At 44.8% G+C, this 20,240-nt stretch overlaps 1 long non-coding RNA gene across 2 annotated transcripts; it reads right to left on the bottom strand.

The window, feature by feature from the left end:
- Positions 1-5,526: 5,526 nt before the first annotated feature.
- On the bottom strand, positions 5,527-20,213 carry LOC142501195 (uncharacterized). 2 transcript variants are annotated; one of them, XR_012803443.1, is made up of 3 exons: positions 19,937-20,213; positions 18,140-18,239; positions 5,527-5,775 (listed from the first exon to the last, which is right to left on the bottom strand). It is a non-coding gene; the product is annotated as an uncharacterized LOC142501195 (long non-coding RNA). The 2 variants fall into 2 exon arrangements; XR_012803444.1 differs by lacking the exon at positions 5,527-5,775 and adding an exon at positions 16,385-16,988.
- Positions 20,214-20,240: the final 27 nt, after the last annotated feature.

Genomic DNA, 20,240 nt, shown 5'->3' with positions numbered 1-20,240 from the left:
TAGGGCGTGCTCTAGTTTTTTCCCTGCTCTTTGATTTTTAAATGTTAATTTGTTTCTAAAAAAAAAATGAGTTCCACGACCTAAATTAAAATGGCTGCTCATTTGGTGACGTAATCAAACTTCAAATAACCTTATCTGAAAAGCTCAGGATAACAGGCCTGATCTGATGGGGCCCTTTGCCATTGCATGGAAATCAGTTACGTGTAAACAGCAAAGGTTGCCATGTAAACACTCTAGGACAGGCTCGGGCCCTTTTTAAAATATGAAAAAACAAGTGACGCCGCGGTCACAGCTCCTCCAAACAGCCAAAACGCATGTAGAAAAAATAAAAAACTTTATTGATTGAACAAGTGAACAACAGCCATAGTTAACCTCTGACGCGTAACCCGGACGAAACGCGTCAGAGGTTAACTATGGCTGTTGTTCACTTGTTCAATCAATAAAGTTTTTTATTTTTTCTACATGCGTTTTGGCTGTTTGGAGGAGCTGTGACCGCGGCGTCACTTGTTTTTTCATCTACCTCTCTCATTTCCGGCTGGAGCACGCAAGGACATCACTATACAGCAGACCGCTGTGCAACTCTAAACCAGCTTATTGGCAGATCACTAAGGAGTCGTGAGTACTGACCGCTGGGGTTATTCCGTCACACAGGGCGGGGGTGAGGCTTATACTTACCGGCTCATAGGGGTCTACCTTTGGGCATTTCCCTGGACGTGCTCGCTGGTATTTCCCCCGGTTTTGGCCCCCCGCCCTGCATTAGTCTATACGGATATACTTCTGTTGCTTATTGCTTTCATACTTGAAGGATGTCTACCTCCTGCAACCACAGGCTTACATAATCATACCACCACGGTTTTGGTAGCCACAGTATTCCAAGGGTTTACTCCCTTAAACTTTGCCTTTTTAAAATATACCAGTTTTTTTATTTTATTTAGTTACATAGTATGTAACTATGTAACTAAATAAAATAAAAAAACTGGTAGGAAAAAGTACGTTTTGTAATTTGCTTTAAGTAAACTCACGAAGCCCGTTTTTAAGATCAGTTATGTTAAACTGCATCTTTAATAAAGATTTGAATACTGATCCTTACATTTATTTTTTCATAATGTCAAACTCTATAGATATTCTCTTGTCTATTATTTATTGGAAGACAGAAAATATCTGCCGTTTCATTCTTACAGGAAGTAATGCTTTGCCACTTGATGTACAGCAAATTCCTAGTAGTTGCATCGTCCTGGATAACTAAATTTAATGAAGGTTGTGATACCTTTTAATGGGCCAACACTGAGATCATTTCTCATAAATCATATAGTATGTTTAGAGCTTTCAGAACCTGATTAGTCTCTTCTTCACGAAGGTTCATCATTGGCTCGTCCATGATTTGCTGGTGGCCAGAGCGTTTTTAAGGAAATCTTACTTTTGGAAGTCTAAGGAAGTAGTTCACGCTATAGTGAAAGTTGGTAGAGTGGAGGGTTGTTGCTATTCCTATCATCAGCACCATCGCATTCGTTGTGTTTAGGTATCCACTATTCTTCCAGTTAGAGATGCTCATTTGACCCGCTGTTTTGGTTATGACTCTAAACCTTTTTTCCCTAAAGTCTCCTGGTTTTGTATTATGGGCAAAATGTGAATCTAATTAAAATAAATACAATGTCATGTAATCTGGAACTGTTTTATGGATTATGGTTAATCTTCCTCATCATGATCATCATCTCTGTCAGCATTGTCGTGACCCAATATAAGCTCATCCCAACTGGAATCAATCGCACAAAATGTTCATCCAACATTTGTTAGTTAATTTGAATGAATACCAGTTTCTCAATATTTTTGGGCAGTAGCCTCCTGCAACAATCACTTACACTGTTATCAGCGGTGATAAATATTATTTCAGAGTAGACACTGAAGAGTGGACATCTTAAATAAACCATAGTCAGTCTTTATAAAGGGCTCTAGATAGCTCTTCTTTCCTCCCAGTATATAAAGAGGCTGGCTGTGATGTTATTTTTTATGTTGTCATTGAAATAATTTTCCACCGTTCTAGGAATTGTGTAGGTTTTAGTCTTAGCCTTTGGACCTTTGGACCTTCTTCTTCTGTATCTGTTATATCAGTGGACACCCATAGTTAGGTAAACAGCTGTCACAATGGAATTGTTCATGGCCATGGTGACTTTGCCCTGCATCTCCATGTGCAGATGTGGAATGGCTTTTCTAGAGAAATAATATCTAGATGGAATTTTGTACCGTGGACGCATTACCTCCACTAACCTGTGGAAGCCTACTGAATCAGACTCGAATACAGCATCAGCAACAGCAGCTCCTGGGGGTTTAGAGAAGACATAGTGGATGCTTTTGGATGTTGATGATGTTTTGAGGTTGAAAATTCTGATGAAGATGAAAAGTTGGTTCCAAATGTTCTGCTGTACCTCACTGTTGCCAACAAATTCAAATAAATACACAATAATAATAATACAAAAATGATAAACAATAATAGAAATTGTTGATTGGGGTAATTAAGAAAGCGTAATTTCTTTGGTGGTGTTAAAGTTGACCAATGAACTATTTGGGTACACACAGTGCAGGACAAGTAAAAAAAGATCACACAAGGCTAATTACCCCTTAAGATGATCGTTAATTACTCATGTTTATTGTTATATACACACACAGTAACTAAAGAATTAGTTGACTTCACAGGGCGCCCAACTGAAACTATCCAAGAAATATACCTCAGAGGACCAAAAAAAAAATGACAGGAGGGACTGTGCCCCAATTGGGACTGACTGAGGGGCGTAGAAGACCTTGATAGAGAGACAGATCAGACAGTAATCTTCAATCAGTATCACTGCCAGGTAATATATCACAAACAAGGTAAAGAGTTACAGTAGTTGCCCCGGCTGGACTTTACCGGGCGCCCAATATACCACCTTAGAAACTGATCATATAGAGTCGTATACTAGCAGAGACAGGTCAGATGGCAGTACCTCTCTTTTCACCACACACACACACACACACACACACACACACACACACACACACACACACACACACACACACACACACACACACACACACACACGAATATTTACAGCGCCTATAGTCAGATGATGAATTGAACCACAGATTGACTCAACAGTGGAAAATTGATTAAAAAAATAAATAAATAACGGAAAAATAACCACTGGTGATATAAGAGCAAAAACAGAGCTATGGACAAGGTAAGGGTGACAAACAAGGGTAGCGACAAAGGGAAAAAACAGGGAGGGAAGAGAAGGGAAGGGAGGTGGGGAGAATACAGAGGAAAACAATGGGAACAAAAATGCCAAGAATAGAGCTAAAAAATGCTAAAACGAATACAAAATCCCAAAAATAGAAATAGATGTGCTGGAACTCTCCACAGGATACAACCACCTCCTTATTAACCAAAAAAACTAAATAGGAGAGCGCAAGCTCCATAGTGCAGATCAATAAAAAATGGCTTTTAATGAAAACAGGGTATACATGGCTACTCACAATGGTAGCTAGGACATGCGCATGTAGGAATGGATACAGAGTCAGCAGAGGTATCCGCGGTGGGGAATCAGACTGGGAGCACCTCTGATGAAGTCGCAGTGCTATGATGTGATGAAACGCGTAGGGTCTCTTCGTGTGTGACTGTTTATTCTGGGAGCCAACAAGATTTGACTATACTCTGGTACCTGTCCTGTGAGCGGTGGAACCTTAGATGTGGATCTACTTTCCCGGGAGACCTGCTTTGATGGGATGCCTGATCATAACCTAACCGGAAGCAGAAGTGCGTCATCATCTGGACCCGAAATCCTGTTCCTGGTCTGATTTCCCACTTATGATACCTCTGCTGGCTCTGTATCCATGTCCTACATGCGCATGTCTTAGCTACCATTGTGAGTACAGGTAGTCCTCGCTATCCAACGTTTCACTTTACAACGAATGGCATATCCAACGCTTTACAACGCAAACCTATGGGCTGTTTTTCGATGCCGGAATGCGTTATCCGACGCCGGAATGCGTTATCCAACGTTCACCGCCACTGATTAACATGGGACTCACTTTACAACGGTTTCACTATCCAACTCTTCTTCCAGAACGGATTCCGTTGGATAACCGAGGACTGCCTGTAGCAGTGTTTTTTTTAACCCTTTAATAATTAAAACCCATTTTATATTGATCTGCGCTATGGAGCTTGCACTCTCCTCTTTTGTTTATTTATATATACATATACAATAAGTAACCTAAGGGAATTAACCGAACTGGAACTGATTGACTGGAATATTAGGAGAGAGAGTAGAGAGGGATCTGATGGTGAAATCTATCCGCGAACCCCTCTTGCTGCCTTTGTCTTTCTGACTGCGTCCCTCTCACTGTGCCCTTTCATGCCCACCCTCCCCTCACTTCCCTTGCCAATGCCAATGCAAAATGGCAGCAGCAAAATTAAAGCACCCCTTTGAAGGAAGGGAATGCCGAAAGAACGCTTGTTGTTGAGGTGTTGCCACCCGAACCAGTGTGTATCGAAAATAAATTTTTGCCTAGATTTCAGTGTCGGTCCAGGCATTCAGGAGATTGTGGGGGCTCATATTTTAATCTCCCGAACCTACCCATCTCTACATTCAGGGGAAGATGACCTCTCTCATCATTATTTTTTTTATAATACCCAACATGTGCTGCAGCACAGTGCAGTGAAGGTGTGAATAAAAATTATATGCATTGTTAATATGAACACATACATTGGTACAGAGGGAAGATCTTGCTCCAAAGAATTTATAATCTAAAGAAAAGGCTGAGTGTAAACATAAAGTTGGTGTGCTTCTAAAATCTATTTTGTGTGGCTGTGATGTACTTTCCTGTACAACAGACCATAGGTGATATGGTAACGGCAGGAGGAGGATGCCGAGGATGTCAGGAGGAGGATGCCGAGGATGTCAGGAGGAGGATGCCGAGGATGTCAGGAGGAGGATGCCGAGGAGGTCAGGAGGAGGATGCCGAGGAGGAGGATGCCGAGGAGGTCAGGAGGAGGATGCCGAGGAGGTCAGGAGGAGGATGCCGAGGAGGTCAGGAGGAGGATGCCGAAGAGGTCAGGAGGAGGATGCCGAGGACGTCAGGAGGAGGATGCCGAGGACGTCAGGAGGAGGATGCCGAGGACGTCAGGAGGAGGATGCCGAGGACGTCAGGAGGAGGATGCCGAGGACGTCAGGAGGAGGATGCCGAGGACGTCAGGAGGAGGATGCCGAGGACGTCAGGAGGAGGATGCCGAGGACGTCAGGAGGAGGATGCCGAGGACGTCAGGAGGAGGATGCCGAGGACGTCAGGAGGAGGATGCCGAGGACGTCAGGAGGAGGATGCCGAGGCCGTCAGGAGGAGGATGCCGAGGACGTCAGGAGGAGGATGCCGAGGCCGTCAGGAGGAGGATGCCGAGGCCGTCAGGAGGAGGATGCCGAGGCCGTCAGGAGGAGGATGCCGAGGACGTCAGGAGGAGGATGCCGAGGACGTCAGGAGGAGGATGCCGAGGACGTCAGGAGGAGGATGCCGAGGACGTCAGGAGGAGGATGCCGAGGACGTCAGGAGGAGGATGCCGAGGACGTCAGGAGGAGGATGCCGAGGACGTCAGGAGGAGGATGCCGAGGACGTCAGGAGGAGGATGCCGAGGACGTCAGGAGGAGGATGCCGAGGACGTCAGGAGGAGGATGCCGAGGACGTCAGGAGGAGGATGCCGAGGACGTCAGGAGGAGGATGCCGAGGACGTCAGGAGGAGGATACATAGGTCACCTTTGAATGTGGATGAAAAAAGAAACCGGACGTGAATGTTAGAAAAATGGAACAGTTACTTTATTCAAATCATTGACAAAGTGTAGAAAAAATCCTCCTTTGAACGAGTAAAGGGTGAGGGAAAGTGATGGTGTGGGGAAGGGAATTCCTTGTTATCTTCCATTACCTCTCTTTGGCCCTCTTCAGCTTTAGTATTTGACTTTGCATTCCAGCATAACCCCCTTTTTTTTTTAATAGCAGATACTTTTAGGTGTACCCCTGAAACTACTAACATAGCCATACCCCCAATTTCCTATAGTGCTGCTTGATTAAATAGTATGGGTTTGACAATTTCAAGCTGGAAGCATCTCTGAGCATTTGTGGTATGATATCACAGGAGGTTATTTCTAATGGAACTACTGATACCAACTGTGCATTACATATGATACAACTTCTCTTCACTGCAAGATTGCCATCCCAATAGTCTTAAAAACCTGACTATACTAAACAAATCAATGATGCCTCAATCGACGTGTATGGGGTTACATTACTAGATGTCCATTCTTGGAAATTAAATGGACAACAAGTAAGGCTACAAAAGCCTCCACAATAATGTATGATAAACGGTGAAGATTATTGTTACTTAATGGAACTGAGGCAAGTGCTTTCGTTCACGCTCTTTCTAACCACATTATTCCCCATCGAAAGTGATTAATGACAGATGTTTTTAAACCATATGGACACTCGCATGAGGGAAGGGAAAGAAGATGAAGAAGGTAATAGGAAAAATAAAACACTAATTTCCCAGCTGAATTTGCATCTAAATTTATATAGCAAACCTGTTTGAGTAACAGAAATATCGTATTATAGTATAGAATCCAAGCAATTTCCAAGGTCTTGTTAATAAACACAGACTTAGTTACAAAAAAAAATGACTGAGCATTTACAGTCTTTCAATACTTTTTGATAAAATCACATAATTAATCAAAAATGACAGCTTTATTCTCCCAGATGTGTCTGCCAGGCATGTTCGAGATTTTTTTATTAATTGATTTGGTGAGTTTTATAGTGGCCGTACAGAATGTGTAATTGTAATGTATATACTGTATATGGTATCGGTGTGTAATGTTTGTATATATATATATATATATATATATATATATATATATATATATATATATATATGATATATGTAATATATATGTATCTATGATCTATGTATGTATATGATATGATATATGTATGTAATGTATGTATATTATAAGTTCCGCACTAGTGAAATATTCAATGTGTCTTTTTCTGGTTCTACTCGGTATTGATGGCAATAGGGCAAAAGCAATCTAACCATTGAAATGAGACAGTGACATTATTATTCCATTAAAAAGTAATTGCTATTTGTCCCAGAACCCCCAATTGCAATTCGGCTGGGCTCTGAAAACTGTCGGGGGCCATGCAATGAAGTTACTTTTACAATCTTCCCTAAACATGGCAAAGCGTAAAGATAACACTTCTCATCTGATATGTAAATGTAACAGTGTTTCCCCCACCCTCTGTTAGATTCTGCCATTACTGGTCATGTGGTGCATGATACCTGATGGTAACAGGAGGGCTGAGCTGTCCACCGGTGGTAGTGGGGACACAGGATCAGGTTTCTGGGGTACATTACCCACATGGTTCTCTAGCAGTCAGCGCCTCCACCAGCTGTAGGCTCCAGATAGGTGAAGATGATCTCCTACAGTAGAACTAATCACCTCTCCCCCCAGTAAGATCACACACTAGGCGGGAGTATAACAGCAGGAACGGTTTATTCTCTTGATCTGTACAGTACAGGAACAAGGCAGGTCTCTGCCCACTGCAGTCTCTGGGATGGTCAACTTGAGGATGGTCTGCAACTGTCCTAGCTCTTCTGCAACTGTCCCCTGCAACTATCCTAGCTCTTCCCTGGCCCTCTAGCAAGACCAGGGGTATAGGGTATCACTCACTGTCCCCCAAGGGGATGAGGAACAGGGTAGGCCAAGAGCCAGGCAATCCTGTGTGATCCCTGCCTCTCACTAGTGGGGAGAGGCACTACTAAATTTGGGGCGTCGTTAAGTACAGCCAGGAGGAGGGCACCAGTTCTGTCCCATGATTAGACATGCTCAGGCCTGATGTCACCGCCTCCCAATGTCACTCAAGTGCAGCACCAACGAGGGGAAAAACCCCATACTGACTACTGGCAGCTTGATTCTACCAGGGCTTACAGCCAGGAGTAGGGCAGGTTAATAGCCAAAGGTGGCGTGGCTACATAGAGAAAGGTAAAAAATTGGGTTTCTAGAAAAATTTAAGCGAGAAGAAAAGTAAGTGAAGGGCAAACTAGTCTATTCCATCTTGTCTCTCCAACCCCCAATATAAAAAAAAAATATTTTCATTATTCTTTTACACCTACAGTATTCCTGATTTCTTATTCTGGACCCTTGAACAAATTGGCCCATTCTTATAAGTTAATGTGATGTACTACATCATTGATTTTTTTTTTGTTAACTCGAGTTGGTTATTCATTAAACTACTCAACAATTGAATGCAGCATCTATGAATGACTATGTTTGATTAATTCATTTTATATGGATGCTTTTGTAATTTTGAAAAACATTTAATAAAAATAGCACAATCACCTCTCAGACAAGGCCACTCAGTTAACAAAGTTAGTAATTCATAGATCCAGCACCCAAATGATCAATAGTTTAATGAATAACCAACTTGAGTTCATAGAAAAAAGGATGATGTGGTACACCGCACTAACTTATAAGAATGGCCATTTGTTCAGAATAAGAAACCAGGAATACTGTAGGTCTGAAAGAATAATGAACGTAGATTGCAAGCTCTTCGGGGCAGGGACACCTTTTTCCTTATGCTACTTTTATGTCTGAAGCGCTTATTCCCATTATGTGTTATATTATTATGTCTCGTATTACTGCTGTGATGCGCCACGTACATAGATGGCGCGATATACATAATGTTTTTTGGGGGGCTAAGAAGGAATATACGAGTATGCCCTACACCAGGGGTGCGCAAACTTTCAGCGCTGCGCCCCCCCAGCCTGCTCAGACTCAGTGCTTGCGCCCCCCCTTACCTAGGAACCGGCATCAAATGACCTTGCAGCGTCATTTGAGAATGTGTTGCCATAGCGACTTGTCACCCGAAGACAAGATAAGTAAGTTACAGAGGCCTCGCGCGCTCCACGGCATTTAATTTAACTGCTCTGGGGAAGAGCGTGAGGCCTCTGTAAGCATCACGCCCCCCCAAAAAAAAAATCTCCCCCCAGTTTGCACACCCCTGCCCTACACTAGGCATGCTTTTGTCATTTTGAAAAACATTTCATAAAAATACTACTTATGAGCACATTCACAGATCTCAGACAAGTCCACTCATTTAAAAAAACTTGGAGCTTATTCATTAAACTGCTATAGTGCTGATCAAGGTAATATCCCATGCTTACTCAAATTGAAATCAATGAGTGTTACCATATGACAGTGCCCCTGTTGTTTAATAAATAACCTCCGAAAATGTAAAAAAATGATAAAAGCACACACACACACACACACACACACACAAAAAAAAAGATAAATCAAACATAGTAATTTGCAAAGCAGGGAAGTGGGAGTGAGCACTGCATTCAGGAACAGGCTGGAGGAATGTGCTAAACAGAAAAACTTTATTGCGGCATATGAGCCAAAAAGGTAAAATCACATGAGGAGGATCCTGACGCGTTTCGTCCGCAGAGGGACTTTATCAAAGAGTGATCTTAGGTAACGGTACAACGCTATATATAGCCCCCATGCTCGCGCGCAAGTACGTAGCACCTCCCCTCAGCTCTTATGCAACAGCTGATGTAAACCAATACCTATCTCTTCCAAAGGGGGAGCGTCACGCACCTGCGTGCCATAGGTAAGCCCTAAGCACCTATCTAATGTCCACATACAGTGTGATCCTTTATCAACAATCCCTGATGTTATGGACAATGTTAAACAACCCAAATATATAAGGTGCAAATGGCTTCCTAATTAACACATTACAATATAACAAGATTCTATAATTCTCTATACATAACCATTGCCATTTTGGTGAAATTGTTTAGCAATGTGACCGCGAAATTTCACGAAGACGTGATTTCCGAGACATTCACACATTTGTAATTATCACAGTGAAGTTAATTGGCAAGTGTGACCCTTCTCACACTGGCCGCCTGGCAAACATATGTAAATAGTTTTTTTCTGAAGACTTGGTAAGAAAATGCAGGAGACTTCTGCCTGAAAGTACCACTTCGTGATGCTCAACTCTTTTTTGGTGGGGATGGTTGTTTTTACTTTTGTGATTCCCGGGGGTCCTGTCATGTTCAACAGTGCTGCTCCCATTTGTAAGGACCTCCCAGTCCTTCAGCGGGCAGTAGAAAGCGACTTTCTATTGGTGACGTCGCCGCCCATATTTCTAGTCTTTAGCCAAATCCTGGCAAAAAGTTACATCTAGCAGCACCATTGCTGGTCTGCAAAGGATCTCTTGAGTTCTACAAAGGTCAGGAGGGCGGAAGAGTTTATTCATTTTATTTAATAATAATAATTTTATTTCATACAGTGCGTATATTATAGTCTCCCAATGGGACTCAAAGCACTGTGCAATTACAGCATAGTGCACAGAACTCAACAGATAGGAGTTTTACAGACACAGTCCCTGCCCAGATGAGATTACAATCTCTGCCATTTGGTGCCTGAGGCACAGGGAGATAAAGTGACTTGCCCAAGGTCACAAGGAGCTAGGGTTGCCAGGTGTCCGGTTTTCAACTGGACAGGTTGGTAATTCTGCTGTGAGTCCGGTATAAAATGGGAGGTAATACCGGACACATATGTGTCCGGTATTACCATTGTATTGTATGTCTTTATTTATATAGCGCCATAAATGTACATAGCGCTTCACAGTAGTAATACATATCATATAAATAACAAATAATATAAATAACAGATCATGGGAATAAGTGCTTCAGACATACTGTAAAAGGAACATTAAGGAAGGAGTCCCTGCTCCGAGGAGCTTACAATCTAATTGGTAGGTAGGGGGAACGTACAGAGACAGTAGGAGGGAATTCTAGTAAGTGCGTCTGCAGGGGGCCAAGCATTATGTATCATGTGTCCATGATTATCCAGTGCTATTCATATGCTTTTTTAAGCAGATGTGTCTTAAGGTGGGTCTTAAATGTGGATAGCGAGGGGGCTAGTCGGGTATTGAGGGGAAGGGCATTCCAGAGGTGTGGGGCAGAAAGTGAGAAAGGTTTAAGGCGGGAGAGAGCTTTAGATACAAAGGGGGTAGAAAGAAAACATCCTTGAGAAGAACGCAAGAGTCGGGATGGTGCATAGCGAGAAATTAGGGCTGAGATGTAAGGAGGGGCAGAAGAATGTAAAGCTTTAAAAGTGAGCAGGAGAATTGAGTGTGAGATACGTGATTTAATCGGAAGCCAGGAGAGGGATTTCAGGAGGGGAGATGCGGAGACAGATTTAGGAAAGAGTAGAGTGATTCTGGCAGCAGCGTTTAGGATAGATTGTAGGGGAGACAGGTGAGAGGTAGGAAGGCCGGACAGCAGGAGGTTGCAGTAATCGAGACGTGAGAGAATGAGGGCCTGAGTCAGAGTTTTAGCAGTTGAGTAACAGAGGAAAGGGCGTATCTTTGTGATATTGCGGAGGAAAAAGCGACAAGTTTTAGAAACGTTTTGAATATGAGAGGAGAATGAGAGAGTGGAATCAAGTGTAACCCCTAGGCAGCGTGCTTGGGCTACTGGGTGAATTATCGTATTTCCAATAGCAATGTGGAAGGAGGTAGTAGGGCCAGGTTTGGGAGGAAGTATAAGGAGCTCTGTTTTTGCCATGTTAAGTTTCAGTCGGCGGATGGCCATCCAGGATGATATTGCAGAGAGGCATTCAGAAACTTTCGTCTGAATAGCCGGTGTAAGGTCAGGGGTTGAAAGGTAAATTTGTGTGTCGTCAGCATAGAGGTGATATTTAAACCCAAAAGATGTGATTAGGTCACCTAGAGAGAGTGTGTAGAGAGAAAAGAGAAGGGGTCCCAGGACAGAGCCCTGGTGTACCCCCACAGAGAGATCATAGAGGAGGAAGAGGTTAGCAAAAGAGACACTGAAGGTACGATGGGAGAGGTAAGAGGAGATCCAGGATAAAGCTTTGTTCCGAATGCCAAGAGTATGGAGAATGTGAAGGAGAAGAGGGTGGTCCACGGTGTCGAATGCTGCAGAGAGGTCGAGTAATATGAGCAGAGTGTAATGACCTCTGTCTTTGGCAGCATGGAGGTCGTCAGTTATTTTAGTGAGGGCTGTTTCAGTAGAGTGAGCAGTGCGGAAACCAGATTGTAGAGGGTCTAGGACAGAATAGGTGTTGAGAAAGTGTAGCAATTGAGAGAATACAAGACGTTCAAGGAGTTTGGAGGCAAAAGGCAGGAGGGAGACAGGTCGATAGTTAGAAGGACAGGTAGGCTCAAGCTTGCTGTTTTTGAGTAATGGTATAACGGTTGCATGCATGAAGGATGATGGAAAGGTACCAGAGTAGAGGGAAGAGTTAAAGATCTGTGTGAGCATAGGGATTATAGAAGGAGCAAGAGGTTTTAGGAGATGGGAGGGAATGGGGTCAAGTGGGCAAGTGGTAGAGGGAGAAGAGGAGATCAGCAGTGACACATCCTCCTCCGAGATAGCGGAAAAGGAGTCAAGAAAGGCAGGAGGAGAGTTGGGAAGCATTGTGGGATGGGAGGAGGCAACAGATGAGATGTTCTGCCGTATGGATTCCACCTTTTCTTTAAAAAAGTCAGCAAAGTCCTGAGGTGAGATGGAGGAAGAAGAGGAGACAGCTGAGGGTGGTCTGAGTAGAGAGTCAAAGACAGAAAAGAGACGACGTGGGTTAGACTTGTGTGTGTTGATTAGTGATGAAAAGTAGGTTAGTTTAGCCTGAGAGAGGGCAGAGTTGAAACAAGATTGCATAAATTTGTAGTGAAGGAAGTCTGCGAGAGTGTGAGATTTCCTCCAGAGGCGTTCAGAGGAATGAGTGGAGGAACGCAGCATGCGTGTGTGGTAGTTTAGCCAGGGTCTGTAGTTAGAAGGGCGAGGACGGCAGAGAGAAAGCGGGGCATGAAGATCAAGAGAGGAAGATAAGGCAGAGTTGTAGTTCCTGACCAGGTTGTCAGGGTCTGAAGCAGAACTGAGAGAGGAGAGGGAGGAGCGTAGAGTGGAATCAAGAGCTGGTAGGTTAATAGAGCGCAGGTTTCTGCAAAAACGAGGGCGAGATGGAGATGGAGAGAAGCGAGAGAGAGAAAATAAGATGAGGTGATGGTCAGAGAGAGGAAAAGGGGAAATGGAGAAATCGGAGAGAGAGAAGTTTTTAGTGAAAACCAGGTCTAGGTAGTCTCCATCCTTGTGGGTGCTGGCTTCAGTCCACTGTTGAAGGCCAAAAGAAGAGGTTAGAGAAAGAAAACGGGAAGCCCAAGGGAGAGAGGGGTCATCAATGTGGCAATTGAAGTCCCCAAGGAGAAGAACAGGGGAGTCTGAGGAGAGAAAGAGAGCCAGGATTCAAAGTGAGAGAGAAAGGCAGAAGGGGGATGAGTAGAGGAAGGTGGGCGATAGATGACCGCCACATGGACCGGGAGAGGAGAGAAGATCTGGACAGTGTGAGCCTCAAAGGAGGGAAAAGCAAGAGATGGAGGAATAGGAAAGGTTCCGTAGCGGCAGAGAGAGGAGAGCAGGAGCCCCACGCCTCCACCCCTGCCATCAGGGCGCGGAGTGTGGGAGAAGGAAAGGCCACCATAAGAGAGGGCAGCTTCCAGAGCAGAGTCAGACTGAGTGAGCCAGGTCTCAGTTATAGCAAATAGGAGCAGAGTGAGAGAGAAAAAAGTCATGTACAGAGAGGAACTTGTTAGAGAGGGAGCGAGCATTCCAAAGGGCACAGGAGAAAGGAAGAGAGGAGGGTGGGTGGCAGGGGATGGGTATGAGGTTGGAGGGGTTAACACCAGAAGGAGTAGAAGTTGCATGTGGGAGGCGAGGACGAGAGCAAGTAGAAATAAGACAGGGACCAGGATTGGGAAAGATATCCCCAGAAGCAAGGAGGAGAAGCATGGAAAGAAAGAGAATGTGTGAGGATGATTTGTAGGGGTGTGTTTTAGTGCAGGGGATATAGCTGTGGGGTGTGAGAGGGCGCAGGTAAGAAAGGAGTTCATGTGAACTGAGAAGTGGGGAAGTAAGGAGAGATGGCGAAACTGGACAGGTTGGTAATTCTGCTGTGAGTCCGGTATAAAATGGGAGGTAATACCGGACACATATGTGTCCGGTATTACCATTGTAGCAAAGGCGGTGGCAAGCACAGGGGCGGCGGTGGCAAGCACGAGGGCGGCGGCAAGTGCCAGTGCGTCTGAAAGCGCTGGTGCTGAGAAGGCGGGCCGAGGACGGTGGCCGTGAGCAGTCAGGAGGACTCGTGTGCTGTCTGAGTGGAGGAGAGGTTGACCAATCGGAGGACGGCAGGGGCGGTGCTCACACCCCTGCGGCCCAGAGACAGGTTCCGGTGCTATCTGCGGCCTGCCAGGAGATAAGGTAAGGACAACATACCCTTTGGGCTGAGATGATGATATTGGGGGGTGGGGGGGAGGGACTGAGATGAGATGATGGGGGAGAGATGATGATGATGAGGGGGGGACTATGATGATGATGATGGGAGATGAGATGATGATGATTCTGTGGAGGGTTCACTCTCCACAAACCCCACCCCATCGATTTTTCTCGAGCTCTTCGTACCTTTCACCACATTGTCCAGTATTTTTGGATAAGACAACTGGCAACCCTGCAAGGAGCTGATACCAGGAATTGAACAGTTTACAGAGACAGGGTCTTTCCTCACTGAGCCGCGTCTTCTCATTTGGAGTGGGGTTGCTGTTTTAAGCGAAGCACAGCTATACAATTTGTGTAATGCAGCACGCTGAAGCTTTGGGAAATACCTGATTAAAATGGGGAGAAGTGCTTCAGACATAAAAGTAACATTTAGGAAAAGGAGTCTGCTCTGAAGAGCTTACAATCTAATTTGTTGGTAGGAAGAACGTACAGAGACAGTAGGGGGGTGTTCTGTTAAGTGTGCCTGCAAGGGGCCAAGGTTAGTGTATGAGGTGTTCATTATCAGCCACAGAGCTACTCATATGCTTCCTTAAGCAGGATAGAAGAAAAAACTGAGAGCACAGCAAAAAGGTGGGGAACTGGAAGTCTATTAGTAGCGCCGACCATTGAGGTTTATTCCTCTATCTGCTACTGTGCTTCCTTAAGCGGGTGTGTTTTGAGGTGGGTCTTAAATTTGGATAGAGAGGCTGCTAGTCGGTTATTGAGGGGAAGGGCATTACAGAGGTGTGAAGCAGTCAGTGAGAAGGGTTCAAGGTGGGAGAGGGCTTTAGATACAAAAGGGGTAGAGAGAAGACATCCTTGAGCAGAACGCGAGTCGGGATGGTGAATAGCGAGAAATTAGGGCTGAGATGTAAGGAGGGACAGCAGAGTGTAAAGCTTTACAAGTTAGGAGGAGAATGGAGTGTGTTGTGCGGGATTTGATCGGAAGCCAGGAGAGTGATTTCAGCAGGGAAGACGCTGAGACAGATTTCGGAAATAGTCGAGGGATTCTGTCAGCAGCATTTAGGATAGATTGTAGGGGGGACAGGTGAGAGGTCGGAAGGCCGGACAGCAGGAGGTTGCAGTAGTCGAGACGGGAGAGAATGAGGGTCTATGTCAGTGTTTTTGCAGTCAACCATCAGAGGAAAGGGCGTATCTTGGTAATATGGCGGAGGAAAAAACGACGAAGTTTTTTGCTACCTTTTGAATGCGAGAAGAGAATGCGAGAGAGGAGTCGAGTGTGACCCCTAGGCAGCGTGCTTGGGCTACTGGGTGATTGATGGTACTTCCAACAGTAATGTGGAAGGAGGAAATAGGGCCAGGTTTGGGACGGAGTATGAGGAGCTCTGTTTTTGCCATGTTAAGTTTCAGTCGGCGGAGGGCCATCCAGGATGATATAGCCGAGAGACATTCAGAAACTTTAGTCTGTACAGCAGGTGTAAGGTCAGGGGTAGAAAAGTGTGTCAATGAGTACACATACATTGGTTTGTAAGGATGACAAAAATTGCTTTTTAAATGGTGCTGTATCCTTAAAGATAATGTTTTGTCCGAATGTATAGTCACACTGTGTAAAAAGACATAGATATATATTTATGTTTTAATACATTCTAGAAAAAGTCGTACATTCTGTACTTGCATAACCCTGGCTTTACAGTACAATAGTTGCAGGGATATTCCAGAGCTGCAGGAGCAGCGAGTAATGGCACTGACTCTGAAAACAATGATACAGAGTTTCAGCGCCTTATGACCTTGTGAAAGTCACTTTATCTCCCCGGGCCTCAGGCACCAAAACATAGATTTTAAGCTCTACAAGGCAGGGAGCTACTGTATGCCTGCAAAATTATATATATAGCACTGCGTACACTGTCAGTGCTGCACAAGAAGAAAAAAAATATTATTATTCCCGTGGAGGCATAAAGTCACACTTAATGGAGCAGTCTCCTTACTTGTGTAGCCAGGACTGGTTCTTGGCTACCAATCTTCCCTCACTGGCAGTAAGTCCTGGTAAGAACAGGCCTGCCAGTATTTATTGGAAGAAGCTTGTGGGGAGCGCAGATTTTTCACCATATAAAGGGAAGAAAATGTATAATAGTGTAATATAGCCAAACACCTGTGGCAATCTGTATGGGGATCGAGATTAAAAACTCACATTCTCCCAGTTAAAATACAGCATTGGAAGACAATCTGAAGACTCTGTAGTTTGCAGGGGGGTCTTGCTTAGTGTACTCTCCCTGGTGTCAGTGGAACAAACCCTCGGTAGAAACAGAGACAACTCTAGTGCAACATTGTATGTTCACTAATGGTATATTCAATAAAAGCAGTGGTAATTTGCACTTACATTAGCACCATGTGCATAGACACATAAAAATCAAAGCGCAGCAGCAGTAAACACCATCTACCCCACTCCCGGGATCGCGTCGCATCATTTCCGGTCCGGCCCGTCGCGTCACTTCCGGTTTCGCGATCGATCTTGAAATGGATCCACACGGGTTCTGGGGCATGGGGGCACACTCTGGGTTGCTGCTGGTTCACTCTACGCGTTTCGCTGGCGTGCCAGCTTCGTCAGGAGTCCGATCTGTGGCATAATGCTTCAGTGTACATATAATATACCCATACTTGGTTCCTATTGGATGATTACCTAATTCGCCGCATCCTATTGGCTGAACTGGTTACTGGTGATTGGCTAGTGGGCGGGACTATGCCTATATACTAATATTACAATTTATACACATAAAAAACACAATTTTATTAATACAATCAAATACAATACAAAACAGTATTTATCATTGGTTTTCCCCACTCCCAGCAGTTCCCTTGAGTGACATGGGAGGGGAGGGTGGAGCCAGGCCTGGGTTCACCCAATCCAGTGTCAGACCTGGTGCCCTCCTCCTGGTTGTACTTAAGGGGATTGCCGCCCAAATTTAGTGAGTGCCTCTCCCCACTTGAGTGAGGCAGGTCACACACAGGTTGCCTAAATACTGGCCTTCCCTGTTCCTCTTCCCCTTGGGGGAGAGTGAGTGTGTACCTTTCCCCTGATCCTGGTAGAGGATCAGGGAAGAGCAAGGACAGCTGTGGGGGCCCTTGACCCGTAGTGCCGATCCAGGGATCATCCTACAGCTGGATACAGCCCCAGAGACTGCATAGGGCAGAGGCCTGCTGTGACTGCATTGAGCTGAACAGAATACACCGTTCCAGTTATTATACCTCCTTTCTGGTGTGCGATCTTTCTGGGAAAGGAGAGGGGATTGTGTTCTACTGTAGGAAATCGCCTCCCTACATCTGGAGCCTGTGGCAGATGGAGGCGCTGTACCACTAGAGATCTATGTCGGATATGTACCCCAGAAGCTTGTCCTGGGTCCCCACAAACATCGGCGGACGACTCAGCCCTCCTGCTTACCAACAGGTAGCATGCACCACACACGCTGCAATGGCAGAATCTCCCATCGGGTGGGGGAAACACCGTTACACTTGTTTTTCTTTTACCCCCTATTATTTACAGGATGAGAACCCTGAAGTCAAATGCTACTATTAAACAGTGTGGGTTTGGGGAGATACTTAATTTTTTCCTGAGATACTAACAGGGGGAAGTTACTTGATTTAAATCTCCCTCCGGGGGGAAACAAAATGGCTGACCCATCTTTGCCCAATAGGAAGCCGCAACATCATCATTTGCGTCTTCTTGTTGAATGGCCATTTAAATGTTGTTTAAAAATTAGGAAGGAATACCGGTTACATCACCAGCAAGTATCTCATGATCACGGCGGACCATCCCGCAGCTGAAAGTAGCGCAGTTCAGGTCTGGAGAACCCCCCAGGGGGGTCCAATCCTGTAAAATAAAACATGAGGGTTAGTTAGGGGGGGATTGCTACATTCACTAAACCAGTGGTGGCCAACGCCAATCCTCAAGAGCTACCAACAGGTCAGGTTTTCGGTATATCGCTGCTTCAGCACAGGTGGCTCAATCAGTGGCTCCATCGAAGGCTGAGCCACTGATTGAGCCATCTGTGCTGAAGCAGGGACGACTGAGCCACATGTGCGGAAGCAGGGCTATCCTGAAAACCTGACCTGTTGGTGGTTCTTGAGGTCTAGACTTGGCTACCTTTGCACTAGAGAGCAGCAGCTGAAGTGGGGGTTATAGCTGCCCCCAGTTTTTGTTAATGAGGACCTTAGTCTGCATATCAAAACCCTGAATCGCAACAACTGGAGCTAAGACACTATGTGATGTTTTAGAGACCGGGACAGGCTTAAGAAACGTCTGAGCGTTTTTCTTCTCTCTTTAGTATTCTCTGTAAACAAGCCAGTACCTCCCAGCAGTGCTTAGTCTTTAGGTGACCTGCTTATTGCATTGCTGTGCTGTGCTACACTGGGGAGGCTGAGGTCGTTGGCACATTGTTCCACTTGGGCGTTCTTTTAAGGGAATATTGATTTTGTGTCCCCTGATCATCATTGCAAAGTTTAAGAAGAGAACACCAGATCTTGCTCAGCATGGTGGCTTTCTACTTATAGCAGGGAAGCATCATGTACAGTATTAAGCCACAGCGCCACGCTGCAACACAGCCATCAGTTGTAATGCTGTCGATCAGGCATGTAACTCCTTATACTATTGTAACAAACTGATCACTTAGAACAGGAGTGGCCAACTTCAGTCCTCTGGCCACCAACAGGTCAGGTTTTAAGGATATGCCTGCTTCAGCACAGGTGGTTCAATCGATGGCTCAGTCTTTGACTGAGCCACCTGAGCTGAAGCAGGGATATCCTGAAAATCTGACCTGTTGGTGCCTTTGAGGACTGGAGTTGGCCACTCCTGACTTAGGATATGGAATAGCTTTTCAAATGCTAGTCTACAAGTCAAACACAACACAATACAATACAAAAGCAATGAATACTTCTTTCATTATCTAGGGCTAGTAATTGTAACTAAATTCGGCAACAATTCTTCGGCAACCCCAAAGCTGCGGTCATCTAAACTGTACGGCAAGAAGACAAATTCTATTTGGGGCAATTTTACCAAACAGTGCTATTCTATAAGATACCTTCCACACCAGCAGACACCTTACAACCTGTTTACTTGAGACATAGCGTAAAAGTTGCTACATCTATTATAATTTTTGCAGTAAAATGGGAACATTATTAGACATGTATCTCATTAATTAGATTTAACTGCTATTTAATAGAAATATTGTGTATAAGGCTATCTTTCCCAAATGTCCTGAAATTGTCAGCATTTGCAAAAAAACCCCAACTAAACGCTCCCATATCAGTACAAGTCACAGGCTGCGTCTAGTTCTCTTGAAATGATCTTACTATCCAGAGACTATAGAGAACTGCTATTAAATTTGCGTTTTTTTTCTTTTGCAACAACATTTTAGTTTTCCTAAAATACTTGGCCCAAAGGCTTACACTGTACGTACAGTGTTACACTGTCAACTGACAACTGATCAAGATTATTCATGTAACTATAATAGTGAATGCAGGGACCATACCTAGATGGTATGGAATATCTGTACATTTTAATTTACAAACCTGCAGTTTTTCCCATACGCTTCTGTTACAAAACAGGGTTCCCCCTGATTCAGTTTTTAGGGCCTAAATATTATATACAACTTTGTCAAGTGAAATGAGCTCTACCTATATATATGCAACAGTTCTAGAAATGGGTTACAGCAGTGGTGCGCAAACTGGGGGGCACAGGATTATTTAGGGGGGGGGGGGCGCAGGGGGCGTGCCAGCAGATGCTGTGCAGGGGCGGTTGAACAAGCTCCGTGTTGCTTGTCTGCTCTCTGTTTGTTGCAGGGCCTTGATGTGGGGGCGGGGCCTTGCTGTGTCT

The sequence above is a fragment of the Ascaphus truei genome, chromosome 8 (genome assembly GCF_040206685.1).
Source record: "Ascaphus truei isolate aAscTru1 chromosome 8, aAscTru1.hap1, whole genome shotgun sequence".
Lineage (NCBI taxonomy): Eukaryota > Metazoa > Chordata > Amphibia > Anura > Ascaphidae > Ascaphus > Ascaphus truei.
Note: the sequence above shows the minus strand (reverse complement) of the source record. Positions and strands in the feature narration are given on the sequence as shown.